At 51.9% G+C, this 21,197-nt stretch overlaps 1 protein-coding gene across 1 annotated transcript in view; it reads left to right on the forward strand.

Moving 5' to 3' along the window:
* Positions 1-2,544: 2,544 nt before the first annotated feature.
* Positions 2,545-21,197, forward strand: part of STRBP (spermatid perinuclear RNA binding protein) — a 175,428-nt gene continuing 156,775 nt past the window's right edge. Inside the window, exon 1 of the mRNA XM_054584407.1 lies at positions 2,545-2,566. The gene's annotated coding sequence lies outside the window, so the exon portion shown is untranslated. The remainder of the gene's footprint in view (positions 2,567-21,197) is intronic.

Here is a 21,197-nt window from a genome sequence, read left to right on the forward strand (position 1 = left end):
GAATGCAATTCCTTTTATTATCCAGGAAGCTATAAAAATACACATAAACAAACACATTTTTATCACTGGAGTTGATCATGGCATTTTATTGGTCTGTAGTATGTATTTTTGTTACACTGACATCTGTTAGGAGCAAGGTTCCGGGATGATGGCCTCATTTGGGTGCCGAGGAGGAACAGTACCCAGAAAGGCATTCCAGGGCCTGCCCTCACAGAGCAGCCCCCAGCGCAGGAGGGGGTGTGTGTGCACGTGCTTGCAGCTAAATTCCTCCCTTCCCCCAGGCGGAGGGGTCCCTTGAAGTGCCTGGTATATTCTTATCATGCAGTTGAGGAACCTGAGGCCCAGGACTGGGCAGCGCTTTGTCCGGGACCATAGAACAACTGGGCTCAGCAGCCACGTTCTGAGTGCATTAGTGAACTCCGGCTGCTGCAGTGGCGAGGCCTGCGGCCTCCGGGGCACGGTGGGGTTGTCTTGCTTGCTCATGTGGCAGGTGTTCCTGGCTGGTAGATGTGTCTTCCACGTGGTGATGCAGGGACCCAGCCTCCCTCCTCCCTGAGGCTACACCCTCCTCTAGACCTCATGGTCATCTGCTTTCAATGGGGAAGAATTCAGAGTATTGCAGGTTTTTATATGGTTTTTTATGGAGGCTTTTTACTTTTTTAAAGACTTTATTTATTTTTAGAGAGAGGAGAAAGGAGGGAGAAAGAGAGGGAGAGAAACATCAATATGTGGTTGCCTCTTGCGCGTCCCCTACTGGGGACCTGGCGCAACCCAGGCGTGTGCCCTGACTGGGAATCGAACAGGCGACCCTTTGGTTCACAGGCCGACACTCAGTCCACTGAGTCACACCAGCCAGGGCTATGTAGGCTTTTTAGATCAAGCCTGGTAGTGGCACACGTCACTTCTGTCCTCATTCTATCAACCCAACCTAAGTCACGTTCCATACCTAACTGCAAGAAGGGCTGGGGAATAAATGTAGCCTGGCCGCATGCCCAGGGGCAAGAAGGGGCAGACTGTTGAAGAGCTGGCCACTCTCGGTGCCCTGGGCTGGAAGCTGCAGGACAGAGATGACTGAGATGGGAGACCCATCCTCGCCAAGTTCAGTGTAGTGGGGAGGGCGGGGGAGCAGCAGGAGACACGGGTAGTTCATGTCCCCAGCCTGAGGTTCAGTATAAGGGTTATTTCTGAGCCCCTCTCCCATTGATCACTGGACGTCTCTTTGCTTCTCTTTAGAGAGACCCCACCCCATGACGAGTCCAAGGCTTCTAGGGTCCTTGCTCCCTCAGTCCAAAAGGAGTCAGCAATCCTTGCTTCTGAGGGGTTGCAGAGAAGATACCGGAAGGCCTGGTTCATTTCCTGAAAGATCCCATTCTCTGCCTTAGGCCCAGTCACATTTCCTTTTCGGGAGAGCCTCTCCCTGCCGGGTTCCGTGTCACGTCACATACCACAGGCCTCACCCTCGACAGAACAGCACTGCAGAGGGGGCCTGGCCTCAGTTCACTCGCACACACTCACACCCACGCACTCACATCCCTCAGAACCGGTCGTCGCAGAACTTGCCGCTTTGGTTAACCAGTAAGTACATGTGGGGGAGTCCCAGCATATCGGGAGGACCCTGCCTCCCACCACAGAAGCTGAGTGGCGCCCATATTCTGCACCCCCAGCAGCTAGAGTATGGACATGTGGCCTCCAGCGTGGCCAGCTGGACACATCCTCCAGGGCTCTGAATCTTGAGAGTGACACAGAGACACAGGGTCAGTTAGATTTTTAAAGGCCACTGCAGCAGCATGGTGTCTAGTGATGACACGTGACATGCCATCTCTGCAGTCGGAGGTGCCAGCTGGGACCACGGTGACCAGCTGGCAGGGGGCAGCCTCCAACGTGACACCTTGACGAGGCCTTAACTCTCTGGGTTCCCTTCCCATCACGCCTGTCTCTCCAGTCCCCTGTGCACTGCATGCTCCACCTCAGACTTCCCCAGACAGCTTCTTTAGGTGAAGCAGAGCCAGCCTTTACCTGGGGCAGCCAAGAACCCTGCCTGCGGGCGCCCTGGCCCTGCACCCGGCTGCCACCCCACTCCCGCCAGGGTCTGCCTTGCTGCCAGCTTCACCCAGACCCCCGGAAGTCCCGTCAACTTTCACCCTCAGGGGAAAGGCCAAGGTCCCCATCTCTTCCCTCCAGGAGATTTCTGAGCAAATCTCTAATTAGCCTGTCTTGTCACACTCCGTCAACAGGCGGAGTCCTCAGGAGTGCTGCGGGCAGAGCCCACATAACTGGTTTTCTTTGAAATCCTATGCATTTCGTGTTATGCATTTTAGACCTCTGTTCTGAGAAGAGGCCCATAGTCTTTATTCAATGCCAGACAGGTCCTGGACACCAAAAAAGTGAGGAGCCCTCTAGGCTGTAGCCTCTGACTGTGGGTACCAGGATTCTCTCCTCCTGGCAGGGGTCCTTTGTCTTAGGAGACCCCTGCTGGTTTGAGGACCAACTCATCCTCCCTGCACCATTCCATTGGAAAGAGATCCCTCTTCTTCCTGGGGCCGGCCCCTCCCCCTCCTCCACAGAGGTAGGTGGTCCCAGCAAGATCTGCCGTGTTGTCATATGATCGCATCTTCAGCTTTAGCTATTGGTTAAGGAAGGGTGGGCTCCCGACCCAAATCAGGCCCACCAGGTCCTTCTCTGCAGTTTGTTTTCAAGCTGGAACTGGGCAGACAGGGGCATGTATACCTAACACTCTCCATGTTGGGGACCCAGAGTTAAGAATAGTCCTATTTTCCACATAGTGCAGGAAGCCCATTTGAGTAGGAGAGGGAAGCTAAAGAGGGCCAGACAGAGACAGCAAGACAGAGGAGAAGAGAAAGAAAAGACCTCCCGGGCAGAGGAGGGCGGGGAGGGGCGGGACCTGGCTGCATCCCAGCCCAAGGTCCAGCTGTGACCCTGTCCCCCTGGCAACTTGGCCATTCATCACGGTCTGTCTTATTCCCACTGAATCCTGGGGGCTGTGCAGAATCTGGCGCATAGATATACAGTCAATATCTGTGAGTGAATGAATGAATGAATGAGTGAATGAACGAACAAACGAATGAACGAACACGTGCAAAAGAAGAAAGAATGTGCAAGCTACAGAGGAGAGAGGTTAACTCTATGTGGGGAGATGTCAGGAACTTCCATAGGTAGGAGGTGATATTTGAAGTGGGATTTTTTTTTGTTGTTGTTGATTGATTTTGGAGAGAGAGAGAGGGAAGGAGACAGAGAAAGACAGAGATAGAGAGAAACATCGATTTGTTGTTCCCTTTATTTATGCATTCATTGGTTGCTTCTTGTATGAGCCCTGACTGTGGACCGAACCTGCGACCTTGGTGTAGCGGAGCAATGCTCTAACTATCTGAGCTACCCAGCCAGGGCTCAAAGGGGGATTTGAAGGGTGAAAAAGAAGTTTTCTGGATGACAGTTATGGGGGAAGAGGCTCAAGAAGATAGCAGGGACTCAACAGAGAAAAGCTTACCTATCAGACTAAAAATTAGGACTTGGACTTGGCTCAACTAGGTCTAAAATCCGAGAGCTCCGTCCAGGGCGTCATCCATGCGCGTGAATGCGGGAGTGCCCTAAGCACCCCTCGCGCCCCTGCTTGTAGAGACCTTGCTAATAACAAAGCCAAGTTCTCTCTCCACCCCACCCAACAACTCTCCTAAAACTACCCTCACCGGGGTCCCTGGCAGGCCCCCTGCGGCTCGGCCAGCAGACGGGCAGCCCCTTTCCGTCCCGATCCTCCCTTCCCACGTCTGACTTCGACTCACACCGTCCCTTCCGCTCTGGGGCTCACGGCCTCCGCTTCCTCGGCCCACAGCCATCCCTTACGTGCTGGGCCCTCCCCTCACTCTCCACTCACCCCGGAGCCTCGCCTGGGGCTTCAGGGACCACTTAGAGCTGGGGACTCCTACAGTTCCACCTGCATCAGCTTCAGACCAGGCTGTCCTGCGGCCTGGTCCTTCTCCTCCAGGCTACGCCGTGGGCCCCTCAGGCTCAAACACATCCCAAGTCGAGCCCACCCTTCCCGCGCCCCCCCCACCCCCCACCCCTCGCCCATGCATCCATGCAGATTTACACAGCACTTTCCCCTTCCACCTGCCTGTGCGGGGCAGCCGCCCAGCCCCGTGGAGGAGCGAAGAAGCAGGCTTGGAGAATGGCAGGCCGGGGCCCAGAGGCGGGTCTGCCAGACTCGGCGTGCGCTGCCTGAGTAGGACTAAGGACGGGGCAGCGTTTCTCACCTCTGACCCCCCGGCCTCCCGGGGCCGGGGCAGCAAATGTTGCTGACCGGATCGATTTCCACCACGCTTGGAAGTCAGCGGTCAGCTGCTGACCACACTGTCAATTATTCAGGCTTCTGGGATTCCACCAAGAGCGACTGTTTAACTAAAACACGGCTTCATCATCCTCACACCCCCAACTTTCCCTCTGAGTCCTGGGCAGGGAGGGCCAGCCAGCCCAGGGCGCCCGCCCGGGCAGCCCGGCAGACAGACGGCTGCCCCAGCACCTCATTCCTACGCCACAGCCCGTGCCTCGGCCAGGACTTGCCAGCTTCCTCCCCCAGATCTCTGGGAGGCACCCCTGGGCCGGCTACGGCGGCTGAGGCCTCGGGGGCAGAACTGGGACCAGTGGCCAGGGGTTACCTGAGGCACGTGTCAGTCCCATTGCACAGGCACAGACTTTTCTCATAACCAGAGACAGGTACTCTGGGAGGCAGGGAGCCAGCGGTTCCAAGAGAAGAAATAACTGACATTTTAAGTGTGCTTTAAAATTCGCAGAACTCGCAAGACATCCATGGTTGTGTGGCCTCAAGCCTTTTTTCTTTTCTTTCTTTCTTTCTTTTTTTTTTTTTTGGAACCAGGTACTACATAAATAAAAATGTGTTCATTCCATAGTCATTTATTGAACAGGCCAGGCTCTTGGCTAGGTTGGTACAGGGTGAGGCCAGAACATCACTTCAACCCTGCCCTCAAGTAATAGCCCTGAACTCAAGAATAAGGGAACTCAGGATGTGTCGGGGAAGGTTCTAAACACTCGACACACTTCAAAGCCCACTCTCCTCACAGCAGCCCACGAGGCTGCTGCTGGAACCATCTCCATTTTACAGGAAAGGTTTTACAGATGAGGCACAGACAGGCGGAAAACCGTGCCCACGGTCACACAGCCGGTGTAAAGGACGGAGCCGGAATCTGACCCAAGCTCCTGATTTCTGGCCGCCCCTCTCAGCCTCTCTGATCAAAGCTTGCGAGGCGGTTCAGTGAAGATGAGGGAGAGAGATGATCGTGTTCGTAATGGTCTAATGACAGAGCAGTGGAGGAGCAATCAGAGTGGGTGTAACAGGAAGAACTAATCAATCTAGGTGGAGGGGAGGGGTGACAACTTTCTCGAAGTCCTTCTGGAAGAGGGGTTGGATAGGGAGGAGTCCGGGGCAGAAGGGATACCCTGAGTGGGAAGCGCAGCCAGCGTGACGATGCTGTGGCTCAGCCCCCTGGCAGGACCCCTGGGCCTGCAGCAAGGGGAGCAGGCAGCGCCTCAGCCGGCTGTGCCCACTTCCTCTTTGTCTGTCGGCTGTATTTTTAGATCTCTTACTTTCCGATGACATGCATGCGCACCAGCAGGATCTGGGCCTTTCTCGGTCAGTATTTTTATAGTCTGCCACTATGGCCTCTCTCCAGGAGCCTCCCCTGCGGGCCCTGCCTGCAGGCTGGTTGGAAGCCTGGCTCTTCCACACGCAAATGCCAGTCGACACACACCGTCTCTCCACCTCTTGCATCTGCTTTCTCTCCTTCTTCCCACCAGTTCAGTTCCGCTCCAGTCCAAGATCCCGATCTGTGCCAGACACTGGGCTGGGCGCTGGCAAGGCAGACCTAAAATGATGCAAGCGCCTTTAGCGTCTTCTGCGCTAGAGTCGGGGTGAGCATACATGATTCATAGTGCAAACTGGGGCACGTATGAGAGTGAAAGGGGTGCTATTAATAATTATGCTGAGACCACAGTATAAACCCAGGCAAGCTCAGGTGCAAGGTCACCCTGGTTAAACACAAGGATGGGGGAGCGAGACAGACGACGAATGGAGGGAGTCTCGGCTGGGTAACGGCATGGGCCCGGACGCGGCAAGTCTGGGGACGCGTGGAGAGTTTATCGTGGCCATGACCTGGCCTGTGGGCCATGGAAAAGGGGCGGAAGGAAAGGCCAGAGCGGACTCCAGGTGGAAAGAGGTGGACACTTTGGTACAACGAGAACAGGGTGGCAGAAACCTTGCGGCCGCAGCCCTGGGCCATGGCCGGCATCGCGGACGGACCACAGCCCTCCCCTTCCCACTGAGCACCGCAGAGCCCTCCACCCAGTGCTCGGGGCGTCGTAGCGGTTGTCACGCTGTGCACTAGATGAAACCTGTTTGCCATCAGGGCTCAGCAGTGGGTGCTCAGCTGGAATGAGGCTGCTGTCCAAATTGAGAGAGCCCTGAGATGCAGGAGTAAGGAGTTGGGATATTCTCCAGGTATTAGGGAGCCATCAGAGGAGGTTGGGAGAGGCTTAAACTAAGACTCAGGATTCAGGAGTTTTAGGAAGGTCGCTGTCATGGGGGGAAGTAGGGCAGAGAAACCAGTGCCGGGGGTAATGGGATCCAGGCGTGAGGAGGGGGCCTGGGCCGAGATGTGGGGTCGGGAACAGAAGGGGCCGGTGGCCAGGATTTCTGGGTTCTGGGCCCATAGTCCGGGAAGGTGCTGTTGGCCAGACAGGAGGGACAGCGGGATGGAAGGCCCTGGCAGGCACGTTTGCCCCCAAGGTCATCAAACAGGGCAGAGTCACCAGGAGAGGGCCACCCTGAGACTCCGTGCCTCCAGGGGGAGAGAGGCCAAACAGGTTTGGTAGGTTTTTATCACAAAGAGCGTCAGAACCTGAAGAAAACACTCAAAGAAATGGCTTCCCCACCCCTCAGGACCCTGTGGAGGAAGAGAGGGACCTGCAGTGGTTCGCGCCCCAGCGCTGGAAAATGGGAGCCCAGGAGAACTGGATGTAAAGTTTGGGGGTAACTGCAAAAAGAGGAGACTGATGTGTCATTTTCTGGTTGGATATCTGCTTAGCTGTGGGCTGCCACCTGCCCCAGGGTCACCGGAGCAGGAGAGGGTGGCGCAGTCCCAGGGAAGGCCCTCTGGTTCTGGTTCCTGGAAGCACTGCAGTTAAGAGGAGCAGAGTCTTTGGGAGTCGCAGTGGGTGGGGGCTGCAGGCTTCCTGCCACCCTCCCAGCCTGGGGCCCTGGGGGATGTGGCTGAGGAATCAGTTGAGGGGTAAGTGGGAGGTGTAGCTTTGCCTGGGGAGGGACCACCAGTGCCTGGGGGAGGAGTCGGGAACTGAGTCTCTCGTCAGGGCGGGGGCGGCGGTGGGGGGGGTGCCCTCCACCTACTGCCCTCAGACCTACAGCCTTTGAGCTTCCACCGAAGCCCTGACTCACAAAAGGAGAACCATGGCCTCGCAGGTGTCCTGGGGGCGCAGCTGTTTCCCTTTCCTCTCCCCCAGCTCCAGCCCTCGGAGTGAGCCTGCTGTCAGTGGAAGTGGGCTCTTTCACAGGATCACAAGAAAAGCATTTCACAGACCCACACGTGGGAGACTGTGGTGTGGCAAGATTTGTTCAGGTGGAAACAGAGGGCTGCTCCTGTGTCCCATCTCTGTCCATCCCACCGTGGAAGAAGTCCAATTTTGTCTCCATCAAGGCCAAAACAAAGGCCAGCGTCCAGAGTTCATTTCATATTAAAGCTTAGTCCTGCCCTGCCTGGTGTGGCTCAGTGGTTTGAGTGCTGGCCTGGGAACTGAAAGGTCACCAGTTCCTAGTCAGGGCACTTGTGTGGGTTGCGGGCCAGGTCCCCAGCTGGAGGCTTGTGAAAGGCAACCAACTAATGTATTTCTTGCATGCTTTTCTCCCTCACTTTCTCCCTCTCTTCCCCATCTCTAAAAATAAATAAATAACATCTTTAAAAAAATAAAATCAAATCAAGCTTAGTCTTAGGAGCCCAGGCAGTTGCTAAGGGGTCTCTGCCCCATCCAGGGAGCTTAGTGCTGTTCCCAGCTGCACTGCTGTATCCAGGCTCCTGCTGGGAGCCTGTTTGGGTCTGCATGGCTGCTAGACCCACATGATCACTGTGGAGAGAACAGAGAGAACGTGCAAATGAACGGGCAATCCTGTGTTCCAGAGAGAGAGAGAGCTTCTTTGTTAAGCTGGTTTGTATTACTTTGGGCCTAGGATGGACCAGGTGCTTTTTCAAAATAACGAATCAGTTTCTGATGGGTCCACCTCCTAGCCAATTGATCCCTTTCCCAGGTTAGACTGACAGGTCTCTATGGTCAAGCACCTCCCCCTGCGCCATTTTGACTTCTGTGCAGGGGCTTGCCTCCCCCTGCTCCCTCTAGCAATCCAGTACCGCAAGGGGAAGGGAGGAGCGTTAATCCTTGGTGCTCAACGCCGTGATCCCCTGGAGTGTGTTAAGCTGTAGCTTCCTGGTGAAGCAAACAGGCTTATGCTTCCCAGTCCCTTAGGCTCAACAGTGTTAGATTCCCTTTGTGTCCTTTCTTATTAATAACTAGCTGACTACCTATGCTAACAAACCCAGAGAAGGGGGTGTGTATGTGACAGAGAGACCATCCTACCGTCCCCAGCACCCCCGACACACATTGACCACACTCATACTTCAACTGCCTTGCGGGACTTACCTTTTGGAAGAAGAAAAGTAAAAGTCAAACCTGTGCTTAGCTTTCAGAGGACCAGATCTTAACCGGAATGAGATTGCTTTTATAACCAAAAATGTCTGAATGTAAAAACTGGGTGACGGTACTGTCAAACGTGCCTGGCTCCTAACTGGCGGAGTGGCTCACAGTGGGTGGCCATGATTAGAAAAATAACCTGTACCCTAATTGCAATCCAGTGAGCCAAGGTCCTTACTAAGCTGTTTGCAAAGGGAGCACTGAGAGCGGGTAGGACTGGAAGGAGAAAGACGGTTAGAAATAAGGATGGAACGAGGCTGTGTGGAGTGCATATTAGGCGGAGGGACCCAGGAAGTTCCACACCTGTCTCTCTACTTACCCCTCCCTACAAGGTCTGGGGGACCTACATCTACGAAATACAGGGCCATTTTGTTGTCAGTTGGGCTTCTGCCCCCAGCCCAGTGCCGAACCCACCTTAGGTCAGTCTGCCTTCAAGACCAAACCCAAATCTCAGGATCCCATCACCTTAAGCGGGCGAGTGGGGCAGGCCTGAAGCGACCCATTCACGAGAACGAATGGCCTTCCAAAGGGGAAGGAGTCAGTAGAAACAAGCCTCTGGCCTGCGCTTAGCTGCCACCTGTGCCGCGTCCGTGAGACAGTAGCAGGGAGTGCAGATGCTATGGAGGAGCGGGGAGAGCCCATCACGTGAGACACAGAGGGGCAGCAAGGGTGGGGCCAGTTCTTCCGGCACCCCACCACGGGTCGACGTGGCTCCCGGGGAGACCTGAGCCTCTCCTGGCCGGGGACTAGGAAAGGAGGGGTGAAGAACGGAGACCCCGCGCTCAGGGCGGCAGGTGCAGCTTCTGAAGTGAAGGGGCCTGTGGCACTCCCAGGCGGGACAGATACGAGGGCAGGGCCTCTCAGGAGGTAGAAATCTGGGAGGCATGGGGTAGAGGCTCTGCAAGCCTTGGATTGAAAGCAGAGAGGGCAAGAAGGGGCAGCGAGGACAAGGGAGCCTTGGAGAAGCCACCGTTTAGAAGAGGGAGGAAAAGCTGCAGGAACTCGCCTGAGAGCCCTGCAGCCGCCAGAGCCTGGCTGTCCTCCAGGCCGACAAGATGCATCTCTCAGCTGCTCTGGGAACCCTGATGCCCTTGAGTCAGCCCAGGTGGGCAGCGGCGCAAGTTCACCTCCCTGCTTCCTGCTCCCCGCTCCGGCTTTGGCTGCCGCTCAGAGGCAGCCCTCCCGCTCCAGGCCACTGTTCCAGGCTCCTCATCAGAGTTTACCAGCCTGGTCTCATTCCCTCTGCCGATTCCCTGGCCAAGCTCTGCCTGGCTCTCTGCCCCTCTCTTCTCTCCTTGTAGCAGGAGCCAGTTGAGGCCCGTCTGCAGACGTAGCCACAGGCCAAGACTGGGACCCTCCCCACCTAAGGCAGCAAGGCCAGCCCACTCCCCCTTACAAATTCATCTGCATCTGCTTCACGCCCAGTTCGGACAAGAGGGTTTTAGGCTCTGGGTTAGAGACTAAGACCCACAGACTCCAAGCCCCTATCTGGTCTCTTTGTCATATTTGTCATGAGCCCACCTCATCCAAACGTGAAATGGAGTCTTGATCTTTAAACCGCAGCCCAAGGCTGGAGACATGGGATGCAGGGGAGCTGATATTCTTAGGGTTCGGGGCCTCTCTCAGCCTCAGTTTACTCTCTGTATGTAACCCCTTTGTTAGCTGGGGCCTCCCGTCCCTTTTGATTCCAAAAATACCAGTTCAAATTCATATTCCACACCCTGTGGAAATGCACAGCTATCCGTAATACTTTGGAGAGTTCTGGAATGGTTTGCATTTTCACACTCCCCTCTGCAGCAGAGCTGCGGCTTCTGCTAAATTCGTTGAGCGTCTGGATTGGGCGGCTGACCCAGGCCTGCAGTTCTGTTTTTACACAGCTCTGACGGAGACGTGGAATGCAGCCGGCACCTTCTGCTTTTTCCACCAGAATCCACCGCCGAAGGTATTTGTGTGTAAGGCAAGCGGAGGGAGATTTATGGGAGTCAGAGTGAGGGTTTCCAGTGCTACAATTAAATCGACTTCACATGGACATTGGACAGTCCTGTTCGTAAAAGCCCATTAGTCCCCCGACTCCTGGGAAGTTTTCATGGGCCCCTTCACCTCACACAGTTCCCCAGCCTCATCCTTGCTCTTTGCTTCATCTTCCTTTTTCACCTTTCTTGAGAGGCAAAATAGTGCAGAATTTAAATGCAAGAATTCTGTCTCCAGGTGGCCTGGCCCTGGGAGCCTGCCTATGCATTTTATGCCCTGTACGACCTTAGGAGAGTTGCCTCGCCTATCTGAACCTCAATTTCACCTGTAAATGAGGATCATAAAAGTTGAATGGGATTGGTTGTGAGCATTTCATAAAGCAAATCCATGGAAGTGCTTAGCAGAGCATTGATAATATTAGCTATTATCATCATCATCTTCTTCATCTTCATCTTCTACCCCACTAAGTTCTTCTTACTGTCCTAGGTAGAAGAATTCAAGCTTCTCAGCCCCTATCACAAATTCTGCGCATCCTCACATATTTAAGCCCAGGAGGGACTCAGGCACCTAAGGGAGTTTCCTTGAAGAGGATCAGCCCTCCCTGAACGGGTCCTTGAGGTTGTGAATATACTTTGTTACCTGTGAATGGGCCTAAGTGTGACCCCACATTGATAGATACTCAACAATTGTTACACACTTCCTTCCTCTTTCCTGCCACCTCCCCCCACCCCCATCTTCATTAGGCCGAAAGTAAAGGGCAGTGACTAGCAGCTGCAGACCCTGGACCTAATGGGTATCTGTCTCTGACTTTACTGAACTGTTGCGAAGGAGGTGCTATCTTTTAGGGGTTTCCATACATCCTGGAGTTGCTGCGGGTCAGCTATTCCACCTCATGGGAAAAATCTACCTAAGAATGAATCCAACAAAAAGAAAAAGACAGCTTGTTGGTGATATTGGAGGTCCCAAATCTCACCATTCCTGGATTGTCCATTGAGTTTTCCATTGTGTGGGTCCAGAAATTCATCTTTTCTTGCTTAAGTTAATTTGATGTGAGCTTCTGGCATGTAAACTTGAATGAATTTTGACGAGGAGAAAATTTCACCTAAAAATAGGGTCTATTATAAAACAAGGGCGGGTGTCATGGAATCCACTGCAGGAAGTATAACCAGGAATCAGAGGAATGTAAAGTCTGCTTCTGAGGCTGTATAATCTCCCATTTTTGCTTTTTCTCTGTGTGTCTCCCTTTTCATCCCTCTACACACCAGTGTTTCTGCTGATTCACTGGCTCATCTAGAAAAGATCCCACGGAGGGGAGGGTTTGGGGGACTGGGAGCAAAAGGCAAAGGGATTGAGAAATCCAGACTGGCAGTTACAAAATAGTCATGGGAATGTAAAGCACAGCGTAGGAAATATTCTCAATAATATTGTAATAACTATGTGTGGGAACTGTAAATATCAGAGGGAACACTTTGTAAAGTATATGACTGTCTAACCACTATTCTGTACACCTGGAACTAACCCTCTTGCCAGTGGAAATGGGGTTCTTTCAGGGGATTGTGAGGAAAACGTTCCAGGAGACCCATGTATGGGAGGTTGAGACTGCGGTAAAATCACTGTAGAAACAAAATCGAAGACCTGCCTCTCGGTTCCCATTGTCCCATTTCCGTCATTCCCCCCATGGAAGAAGTCCAACCTTGTCTTCTTCAAGCCCCAAGGCAAGGGCCAAGGCCCGGAAGTTCGGTGCTGTGCTGAAGCTCCGTTCCGATCTGTCTCCATCTGGCTGGTGTAGTCTGTTCAGCCCTGCGCTTTGTCCTCGTGGCTGCCAGACCACAGGTGGCTGCTAGGGCCACAGGGTTGCAATGGGGAGAGAAGGTGCAAATAAGCAGGGCTAATGCACGTTACAGAGTGGCTGGGGGGAGGGAGAGCTGCTTTGTAAAGCTGGTTAGATTATTATCTTGGGCTTCGGAAGGACCAGGCACTTCTTCAAACTTCCAGTCAACTCCCCAAGCTTTCGTGGGCTAGTGCTGGATCCTCCCCACAACAAGTATATTTCCTGGATCTTTCCGAGTGCTGTGTCCCTTATCCAATCTGACCCTTTTCCAAGGCTACACAGATAGGACTCTGTGGTCTCCATTTCAGTTCCTTCTGCTGTGGGCTTACCTTTCTGTGCTCCCCAGCAGTTCAGAGCACAGGCTGCTCCCTGCTTGAGGGAGGGTCGGGGCGTTAATCCCCTTGGTGGGGAAATGCTGTTACTCCCTGGAGTGGGTGATACTGTAAGTTCCCAGCTAGGCAGGCTTTTGCTCCCTAGTTTATTATGCTTAGTAATGTATGATTTCCTTTGCTCCCTTCCTTTATTAATATCTAGCTACCTAGTTAATAATACAAAATAATACTAAATGTAAACTGTAATTGGAAAAAAAGGTCCTAATGATGATTATCATTGGCCCAGATTGGGTCATGTGATTACCCTGAACCATTCATTGTGAGTGGCCAAACAGTGGGCCGTTCCCTCTGGATCTGAGGCTTGAGATCAGGCCAACCTAAACCAAATAGACTAAGAGAGGATGAAGACCAGTTTAAAAAAAACAAAAACATACAAACAAAAGTACAGAGTGCTGTTTTCAGAACACTGGGAGTGAATACCAGATATGCAAAAAAAAAAAAAAAAAAAAGAGGAAAGGAAAGAAAAAAGAAAAACTCTAACATGGAGTAAGTGAATTTTGTTTTACAAGCCAGCCAAGCCCTGAGTAAGCTCAGGGCCAGTTCCTTGTCTCAGAGGAGCCGCTCTGATGGAAACTTCTATCTGTGACAACAGCTTCTGGAAAGCTGGTTTTGCTTGGCCTTTCTTTAACCTTTTTTCAGATCACACCATGTGCCAGAGAGGAGCTGGTTCTGACTCTGGCCCCAGCACAAGGCCCTTTCATGGCATCGTTGGGGTTATAGCTGCCCCATGACATGGAGTCATTGTGAGGAGGTGGGGCTTTCAAGGAGAGAAGCCAGAGAGTACGGAAGGGATCGTGGCAGAGGTGGCCTCTGAGCAGCGCCTTCGAGAATGGGCAATAACCACTTCTCAGGGCTCTATTCAAGAAGATAAATAGTTACAGGTGTTAGCAAGGCTGTGGCTAACATGGATCCCTCGTGCACTGCTGGGGGGAACAGAAAATGGTGCAACTGCTTGGGAAACAGCCTGGCAGGTCCTCAAAAAACTTGAACCTCAGAGATGTTATGCGTTCTGCCATAAAGCGAGTTGTATTTTTTTTTTCTTTTTGCTGATGGAGGGCCTTGCCTTCAATTTGTAAAAAACGTAACATGTCTGAAGTGCAGTAAAACAAGGGGTGCCCGTGCGTGACCCAGCAGCCCCACTCCTAGCTATATGCTCAAGAGAAATGAAAACACATGTCCACACAAAAACTAGTAAATGAATCTTCATAGCAGCACTATTCATAATTGCCAAAAAGTAGAAACAACCCAAATGTCCACCAACTGATAAATGGATAAATACAATGTGGTACACCCACACAAATGGAATATTATTCCACCATGAGAGGGAATAAAGTATTGATACCTGCTGCCACATAGATGAACTTCGAAAATCCTCTTAAGTGAAAGAAGCCAGTCACAAAGGATCATATGCTGTATGATTCCATTTATAGGAAATGTCCAGCATAGGCAAATCTATAGAGACAGAGAGTAGATTAGCGGTTGCCTACAGCTGGGGGGGGGGGGAGGGGAAAGGGAGCTTTGCTAATGGGGGCATCGGGGGATGTTGAAAATTAATTGTAGTGATGTTTCCATTGCTGTGAATACACTAAAAAACCCCACTGAACTGTAATGGTATGTGAATTATATCTCGTTAAAGTTATTACAAAAAAGAAAAAGAAAAAGAATATATCAGGAGGTCAGAGATGAGGGGCCTAAACCGCATGTCAGCTGGGAACTCTGGGAAACCAGAGCCAACGGCTGACAAGCTGCCCCTCCCAACATTCATCCCTTGGATTTCAAAACAAGTGAAAGCAATTGGGGGAGTAAAGGAAAATACTCAAATGAAAAAGGGGCGTGAGGAAAAGCTGTTTCCCAGGCCCTGAGGTGGGCAGGAAGCAGAGCGCCAAGGTGACTGCACAGCAGCCTGGGCCACTGGCTCAGGCGCTGGGGAGAGGTTTGGAGGCCCAGCGCAGCACTGTGACGAGCACCAGTTTCCTCGGTATGGAGGACCTGTGGCCAGCAGACTGTGTCTGCTCGGCTCCCGGTGACCCCCTCCCGCCCCCGCCCCCACCCCCAGTCCACAGAACGGGGCTCCTGGCAGCCACATCTGTACATTGTGGCCCTTGGTTACAGCTGACTGCCGGCATGGACCTCGGACCCGCGCTGAATCAGTCTTGGTCCCTCCTCTGGAATTTGGATCTTGAATGAGGAAGGGGCCCTCCCTGGAGCCTGCGGGCTCGGGTTCTGTGGACTGCCATACTCGCCTTCCCTCCTCCTCCCTGTGGGCAGAGATGAAGATAAGAGGAAGCTGGTTCCTCAGCCCGGTGGAATGTTCTCAGTTCCCCGGGGAAGTAGCTCTGAAGTGAGAGGCCTGGGGGCCCTTTGGGAGCCTAAAGGAGACCAGCGAGCCAGTGGGAGAGCCCCGAGCGACCGGAGCAGCCATAGTGAAGCAGGCACGGAGGTTTCTAGATGAAGAGCACTGACAGGAAGGATCAGAGGGAGGCTAGGCCTCCCAGCAGCTTCTCTGGAGATGGTTGGGAATCAAAGACCAGGGCTGTCAGAAACCACTGGCCTGGGCCCACAAGTTCTAGGGAGCAAAACTTCCACAAATAGCGACATAATGGCCTTGTTAATCTTATCAATAATTGATATTTTGTGCCAGCACAACCCATTATACTTCTCAAAGCATATCCACCTCCACAGTCTCATTTGACTTGCTCCTCTCTCCCATACATCTGTATGGGAGAACGATGTATCGTGCTCTAAGAGCTGCCATGCCCACAGCCCCTTCTAGACGGAGTAAAGCCACCCGTATGACCTACCCTTTGCCTACTGGATTAAGGTGTGCACCTGACCCAAAGGCAGACACCTCACAGGCAGGCCGGTGGCCTCGGAGGCAGCACTGTAGGACACTAGTACCCAGCACAGGGAACAGTGACTAACAGAGCCAACACAGCTTCCCTCGGGGTTTCAGAGTGAGCCTCCGGAGAGAGGCAGAGCTCTGTTTTTGCAAGGGCAGAAGCCAAGAGACACAGAGAGAAGGCAGTAAGCAGAAGCCAAGAATAAACAAGAAGTGGCAGCAGCATCCAGGAGGTGTGAAGGAGGTCGGAGAGAGACTTGGGCTGGAAGGGGAGGAGCAGGGTGGTCGAGGCGGAAGGGCCCTAGAACAGAGCAGCTTTGGCAGATGGCACCCTATAGCCCAGACACCGGACCAGCACTGGACACCATGCCAGTCTCCCCAGAATGTAGTCAGGTAGCTTAGATTTCTGTTTCCCTTATTGTCACCGTATCCTCAATAGGAACCCTCAACAGGGACCACCCGAGTCTGTTCTTTGGTGCAGCCGCACAGCCACCATCTACAGGCATACCTCATTTTATTGTGCCTCGCCTTATGGCGCTTCACAGATGTTCAGGTTTTTCACAAATTGAAGGCAAGACCCTCCTCCACCAGCAAAAAGCTTATGGCTCACTTTACTATGATACTTGCTTTGCCACGGTGGTCTGGACCTGACCCCTCAGAGGTGTGCTCGTCACCCGGGCCTGGCAGGAAGAGACGATTCCTGGCCAATGTCAGCACATCTCAGCAGGGTCCTTCCTCTTGGCTGCTCCTGAACCCTCTCTTCCCCAAAGGGGCCCGTAGCAGGGGCCGATGATATCCCTGCTGTGATGTCGTGACATTAGTCAGGATGTCACCTGCCTCCAGCCTGGACAGTTCAGGGATATGTCTCAGGAGAGGTGACCAAATTAAGTCAGTGATGAAGGAATTCTTCCTTCTTCTCTCCCATTTTCCCTCCCTCCCTTTCTCCCTCCTGCTCTCCTTCTTCTCTCCCTTCCTTTCTTTCTTTGTTTTCTCAAGCAAACTTGACTCTCAAACACATTACTTGCTGACTCAAGCACCCAGCAGAGGCTGACTGGTGTCTCTGTCCCAATTCGAAATTCAATCTGATTGGCCCAGTTTGGGTCAGGTAACCACCTCTGGTCCAATCACCCATGGCCAAGCGAACAGGGAGTGTTTTGTAGTGTTGATATGGCTGCTGTGGCTCAGCCCTGGCGCTGCAGTTTCTCAGAGGGGAAGGGCACACAATTTAGGCCAACACCTAAAATGCGGGCACCAGGCAGAGAGAATGAAAATCAGGGCACAGGAGCGAACATTTTTTTTTTTACATTGACATATGTTGAGTGCTCTAGAAACAGTGCATATATTTTCTTATTTATTTCCACTCTCACAACAGCTCTGTGAGAGAAGCCTTAATAACCTCACTCGTAAATGAGAGAAATTAGACTTGGGAAGTTAAGGCACTTGCCCAAGGCATTGTGTCTAGGAAGGGGTGCAGCTGGATGCAAATCCAGGACCGCCTGCCTGCAGAAACAGTATGCTCTTTCCTCTGCCAGGCTGCCTGCATGACCTTGAAGTGGTGTCACTGCCCTTGCTTTGCTCAAGTCTCAAGACTCCACCAATCTGACCTCACTGAAAGGCCTTTGAAGCTTCCTGGCTCACATTCATCAGCGATGAGGGATGTGGAGTCCAGACAAGGTTAGCGACTAGCCGCGGTCACGTAGAGAGTCAAAGGCTGGAGCTCTCCCCTAAACGGCCAGCTGCCCGGTGGGCAGCCTCACAGCCTCCCCATGGCTGCTTTGCTTTCTGCAGAGCTGAGAGGTGATGCCGCTTCCTGTTCTACCTCCCTGTCCCAGGTCCGCTTTCTCTGCTCATCCACTAAAAGATTGGTGCTGCCAGTCTTTTCTATTTTTCTTTTAACTTTTTTTTTTTGAGAGCGAAAGACAGAGAGAAGACATCAATTTATTGTTCCACTTATTGACGCATTTATTGGTTGATTCTTGTAAATATATGTCCTGACCGGAGATGGAACCTGCAACCTTGGCAAATTGGGATGATGCTCTCACCAACTGAGCTGCCCGGCCAGGGAGGTGCTGCCGGCCGGCGAGCACTTACAAAGTGCCCCAAGTGAGCCGAGTACATGCTGGAGCTCATTGCCAGGCTCTGGGAACAGGGCTGATCTCTTGGGAGCCTGAGCCCGAGCCCACGTGACTCTGGCCTTCTTGGAGGGAGGCAAGGAAGGAAGAGAGTGGCCCAGCGTGGCTGTCAGGTGCGTCAGAATCCACACGGGGCTCTCTCGCCCAGGCAGCAATGCTGAAGTCAGGGAGAGAGCTGCCCTGAGATCTGAGGCGCTCAGGGAGGGGGCCCGAAGGCATCTTCACCTGTGGTTCTCTGACGTCAGGGGCTCGAGAACAGGGAGCCTGGACTCCTCTCACTATACGGCCCTCTATATCCCACAGGAAACCTTGAAGACTTTAAGCAGGAGAATGACAAACCCAGTTTGTGGGAATGGATTGGGGAGAGGCAGAAGGAGAACCAGAGAGATGAATTAGGAGGCTGAAGCCATCACCCGGAGGTGAGGTGAGCGAGAGAGCTTACACTCCAGTAGGGGAGGTGGGCAATGCATGCAGGTGCTCCAGAAAACAACCAATAGGATGTACCTATATCTATATCTAGAGATTTACTGTAAGGAACTGGCTTATGCAATTACAGAGGCTAAGAGGTTCCAACATCTACATTTGGGAAGCTGAGGACCCAGGAAAGTCAGTGATACAGTTCTCGTCTGAGGCCAAAGCCCTGAGAACCAGGAGAGCCAATGGTGTAAGTTCCAACCAAGGACAGGTAAATAACAGTGGCCCAGCTCAACAGTCTGGAAGGCCAGTTCCCTCTTCCTCAGTCTTTTTGTTCCACTTACCGTAGCTCTCAAATTGATTGGATGAGCCCCACTCACATTAGGGAGGGCAATCTGCTCTACTCAGCCTATCAGTTCCAATGTTAATCTCCTCCAAAGCACTCTCACAGACACCCCCGGATGTCGGACCGAGTACCTAGGCACCCTGAGGCCCAGCCAAGTGCACACAGAGGATCGGCCATGGCAGGCAATCAGCAAGTAAACAGTACACTTATAAGGTATGTTCAGGGAGCAATAAGAAAGTAAGAAAAAAAGTGGAACAGGGTGAGGGACTACAGAACAGAGGGGACAGAATAATAAGCACAAGGAGTGTCTAAAATAAATATTTGTTAAAGGAATGGCTGAGCCTCACACTTCTATAAAAATGCTACTTTTTTAGGTCCCAAATTACTTTGTCTTATGTTAGGTTTTAACTGTAGTGAATACTATTGTTGCTGGGAACTAAGATTGTGTGTGTGTGTGTGTGTGTGTGTGTGTATACATATATGAATCAGCAGCTTGAAAGATACCGTGTTCACACATTCTTCAGGAATGTCACATTTGATAGGGCCACTGGACACGCTTGGCTTCTTCTTTATTTATGATTTCTGGCACTTTTCCTTTGAGGCCGCTCAGAATAGCTTCTGATCCTGCTCACTCACAGAAACAGTGAAATCAAATCTTCCTGCACCAGCCCTGATCGTCAGCAGCTCTGCTTATGTAAGCTGTCCTGGCCTCCGTGAGTAACAGGGTGGCTAGAGCAGAGCCCCAGACAGGTTCCACTGTGGCTCTCTCCACATAAACATCCTCGACTTGTGCATTATTCTTCTGGTAAAGTGCATTCCTTTCCAGAAATCTCGTCGCAATCAATACAAGTTGTGCGTGCACTCCTGAAGGCTAAGTTTCAGCCATTTGCTCTTCGCTCACCTCCTGATACCCCTTTAAATGTTTTCAGTCTATCCCTCGGTAATACTCAAATCAATGTTCTGACTTATTCATTCTTTGGAAGTCTCACTTGTCTCCCTCAGCATCATGTCCCTCCTGTTTGTGTGCTTTTGCTGAACTTCTACACTCTGGGCAAAGCAGTGAGTGGGCTCAAAGAAGCGTTTATGTGGGTGCTGGTGTGTGTGCGTGTGTTAATCAATTGGTGTGAGTGTGTGTAGCGAAGAGAGTTGAGAGACCTCTGAATCTGAAAGCGAACAGGGCTAGATTAGTGGGACAGTTCTACGTTAGTGGGACAGTTCTTCTACATTCTAACTCGTCACTTAAGGCAAATCACCTTGTAGGGCCTCAGTTTCCATACCTATAAAAGAGAAATATAGGTGTATACCCAGGAGAAATGAAAACATATGTCTACATAAAAGCTTGTACACGAGGATGAATAAGGAGAATTCATCCATAGCATAGTTTTTCATAATAGCAAACGGAACTCACATGTCCATCAACTGATGAATGCATAAATGGAATGTGGTCTGTCCACATGGTAGAGTATTATTTGGTCATAAAAAGGAATGGGGTTCTGAGCCATGCTACCACATGGAGGAACTTTGAAAACATGATGTTAAGGGACAGAAGTCAGTCACAGAAGAGCATGTGGATTTGTTTGCTAGAGCTGCCATAGCAAAGCACCACAAACTGGGTGACTTCCAGAACAGATATTTATTGTCTCCCAGTTTCTGGAGGCCAGAGGTCCAAGATCAAGGGGTCAGCAGCGTTGCATTCTTCTGAGGGCTGTGACAGGGACTGTGTTCTGTGACTCTCCCCGAGTGCCTGGAGCTTGCTGGCCACCTTTGGCGTTCCTTGGCTTGTGGAAGCATCGCCTCAGTCTCCGCCTTGATCTTCACATGGCTTTCTCCCTGTGTCCCAATTTCCTCTTTCTGTAAGGACACCAGTCACATTGGATCAGCTGCCTCCTTTCCTATGATGTCATCTGCAGGGACTCTATTTCCAAATCAGGTCACATTCTGAGGTACTAGGGGTTAGGGCTCCAACATAGAAATCCCTAGGGGACACAGTTGAACCCATAATACCACGTATTGTATGATTCCATTGATATGAAATGTCTAGAGTAGGTGAGTCCATAGGGACAGAGAGTAGATTACTAGTTGCCAGAGGCTGGAAAAAGAAGGAATTTGCAATGGCTAATGGGTACAAGGTTTATTTTTGAAAATGTTCTGAAATCAGACAGGGTTGATGGTTGCACAACTCTGTGTATATACTAATAATCAATGAATTGTACACTTGAAATGGGTAAACTGTATGGAATGCGAGTTACAGCTTTTAAAAAGCTATTTTCAGGCCAGGCTGGTAACTCAGTAGGTTAGCATGTCATCCCGATACTCCCAGGTTGTGGGTTCAATCCCTGGTCAGGGAATATACAGGAATCAACCAATGAATGCATAAACGAGTGGAACTGAGGCAGGAGACAGCATAGGGAGAACTCTGAGACTGCACTGCTGTTGCTGGCCAGCGTCTATCATCCTGGTTTTCAGGAAATGCCTTTTAGCACCTGGA

This window comes from Pteronotus mesoamericanus, unplaced genomic scaffold (assembly GCF_021234165.1).
Source record: "Pteronotus mesoamericanus isolate MK-2021 breed Mesoamerican mustached bat unplaced genomic scaffold, CSHL_Meso_final contig_78, whole genome shotgun sequence".
NCBI classification, from domain to species: Eukaryota; Metazoa; Chordata; class Mammalia; order Chiroptera; family Mormoopidae; genus Pteronotus; species Pteronotus mesoamericanus.